Source organism: Capricornis sumatraensis, chromosome 8 (genome assembly GCF_032405125.1).
Source record: "Capricornis sumatraensis isolate serow.1 chromosome 8, serow.2, whole genome shotgun sequence".
Taxonomy (NCBI): Eukaryota; Metazoa; Chordata; class Mammalia; order Artiodactyla; family Bovidae; genus Capricornis; species Capricornis sumatraensis.
This window is the reverse complement of record NC_091076.1, coordinates 62080838-62084146: the sequence shown is the minus strand read 5'-3', so window position 1 is coordinate 62084146 and position 3309 is coordinate 62080838.

The following is a 3309-nucleotide window of genomic DNA, read 5'->3' as shown; positions in this document are numbered from 1 at the left end:
AAAATATAAGCCATTACCCAAAAAGCAGGGCTAAACGGCATAACTAACAGAGTACTCGGGACTTTAAAAGAATAAAATAATAGTCATTCTTAAAACGAAATGAAAACTGTAACCTCAAATTTGAAAGAATCATAGACAAAGTGATGGAACAATGTGAGAAGAATGTTAAAATCAGTAGTATTAAAATCAATAGCAATAGAATAAGAAAGAGCAATAATGTCAAAATGATAAAACCACAGGAAAAAGGTGAACAATGAAAATACTAATAAGGGAAATACTAATTTTAGTATTGACAGAATACTACAATATAATTTATTATTGATGCTGTAGTGAATTATTATAATAAATGTTGACCAAAATCTTAAGAGCAATAGTACTATAAATAAAGAGAGCAACAAGAATTACTGGAGTAATATGACAATTTATGACCAAGGTTTTAATGGTCCCAACAACAGTATAAATAATGATAGAGTAATAAGAAGTAGTGTACCAATGTGATGAAAAATAATCAGACTATTAAGAGCTACAATATGACAAATTATGACAAAGTAACGAGAAGTAATGATGTGATGAAAAATAACTAGCGAATTAAGATTCACATTACAAATAATGACGAAGCAACGAGATATTGTAACAATGTGATGAAGAATACCTGGAGTATTATGAACAATCTTAAGAAAACAAGTAACGGTAAAATAACAAAGAGTGTTATACGGATGTGAAAAAAATTAATGTGAATATTGAGAACAATAATATTATGGTAAATAAATTATCGAAACTGTGACCAAGAATGGAGACTGCGGAACCAGCCACGGATTTTATTTTATCCCTATATTTTAGGGATACAGAGTAAAAATAATGATAGATTAACATGATCTATTGGAAGACTGTATTTAATGATTGCCTAAGTATTAGTAGAATACTAATAGAATTACTAACATGCCAGGAGGCCCTAGAATGATGTGACAGGAAAGCCATAACAACATATTTGATAATGACGAATTAACAAATCAAACCAGTACTTGAACCACACAGTATTAAAAATAAAAGCACTAATAACTAATGTGTGATAGGATAGTTTTAATGTTACTGAACTGGCCAGAATACTACTCTGATAATAAAGATAATTAAAAGGCTTAAAATAGTATAAACTATTAACAATTCCCCCGGCACAAGAAAAGTATCACCAGTAATCTAGAAACGGAAAGAAAAATGCTATCCTTAAAAAACGAGACAGCTGAAAGTGACGGACCCGAGCGCACAGGGCGCGGAGCCGACCGGCCGCGCCCGCTGAGGGCTCTAGGAGCAGGGCGAGCGCCGGCCGCGGCCCTTGGCTGGTGCCGGACCTGCTGGTACCGGCCTCCCAGCGCGCCGGGGCTAGGGGTCCAAGCGGACCGGACCTCGGGTCTGCTCGTGCCGGGCGGGAAGACAAAGAAACGAGCGGAGAGCTCCAGGGAAGGAGAATCGTCGGGATGTCGGGATGTGGCTGCGTGGCTGAGAGACAAGGAAGAGGCGAACCTCGAGTTGGGGAAGGAGAGCCCCGCACAGCACTCGTCCCTCTTCGGGACTGGCGCTCAGTGGCCGCGGGCCGCGGATGTGCTCCGCACGGGGCAGGACCGAGAGCGCGGCGCAAGTCGCCGGGCGTCGCTGACAAGTGCCCCGCAGGGGACCTAGCGGCCAGGAGAGCATCTCACCAGGCGGCCCCTCCCGGCCCGGGGGCCGCCACACCTGGACCAGCCGACCCCGGGGGCCCATCCAGGCTGACCTCAGATACAATCGGAACCAACGCCTGGGCCAGAGTGCATAACCACCCTCGTGGTGGTGCTGCGGTGTCCCCTTGCGTGGGGTCTCCTGGGTTTCTAGGCTCAGTCCCGCAACCCGCCTGTGGCCCAGGGACCGTGCTGGCATTGGCTATGGCCCGCGGGCCTGCCTCCTCCGTGCCTGTGGCTCAAGGACTGGCAGGGCTGTCGGCCTTATCTTTATGGGCTTTTCCCAGCCCCAACTGGCCCCGGCCCCTTTTTATCTCCTCGGTTGCACTTGGCTTGTTTACTTTGTGAGGCCCTGGGAGCCGATGTCTAGGCCTGGGATGAGGAGGCCAGTGGATGAGAGGCCTGGGCCGTGGAATGCCCAGAGAGATCCTGGGGAGGACAGAAAGAAGGTAGGAGGAGAAAGGGGGAACATTCGGTCACAAAAGAGGCAGCTGGACATTTAGAAAGCCTCCCTAGAGCTTGCCCAGATCCAGATGAAGGGAGAAGAGCTAGGAGGTGGAAAGGAGAAGCAGAGATAATGCAGGGTTGCATCCACGATGGAGGCAGGACAGGTAGGTCCTTGCAGGCTGGGCTCTCATCCTGACATCCCAGGACCAGCTTCCAGAAGGGAGCAGGCACATGAGCAAGAGGGTGAATAGTCCTAGTCGCTTGGGGAAGGGGCAGGACTAGGCTGTGCTGTGCCCACCCAGCTGGCCTGGTCCTTAGCTGGGAGGGGTCTGGGTCCCTTTTGCAAAGCAGAGCCCTCTGTAACTAAAAATGTGAGTGACCGAGCCAGCCAGTGTGCATGTGAGGGCACGGCTGGAGTGCCCCTGGCTGAGTTCAGGGCCTGAGTCAGAGCGACCCTAGGGAAATGTGGCTCCTTGGGTGACTTGCCAGCTGCGTCTGGGTGTGAATATGTGTGTGCGCGCGTGGGTGCCACACAGGTGGCGAGGGAGTGGGACTGTGAAGGAGGGAAACCCTTTGGCTCAGGAATCATCTACCTGGTTGCTGTCTGAGGGAGTGGGTTAGGGAAGGGGAGTGAGCCAGGGCCTGAGAGGCCACTCAACAGAGAGGCCCTCTCTGCTGGTGTGGAGCCCCAGGAACCTCGGCCCTCCCCTCCTGGCCTGACTCTCCTCTCCTCCGGCTCAGAAAGGGTCCTAGCTGCCCTGGGCCAGGAGGGAGCCTGGACCCCAGTGATGGAGGATCAGCCGAAAAAGAACCAGGCTTCAGGCTCCACTGGAGCCCAGCAGGAGGAGGGACTCGGGGTGCAGCTGGGGCCATGCCGAGAGGGCGGTCCTTCCCCCAGACCTACTCCTCGCACAGCCCCACACCCAGGGGCAGGCAGGACCTTGAACCGCGCACAAACCCTCACAGGTCCAGACCTGGAGGGAGGAGGAAAAGGTCCTGGCCCCCGCGTATTCTCCCTCCTCCAGCTCAGGAGGGGGCGGGGTCCACGTGCGCCAGGGCCGAAGCCCCCTCAAGGCCAGGCTCCAGAGGGCTGCGGGGTCCCAGGCAAGTGTGGACCGGGGCATGTGACTCGTGTGTGCTGTGCCCACAGGAG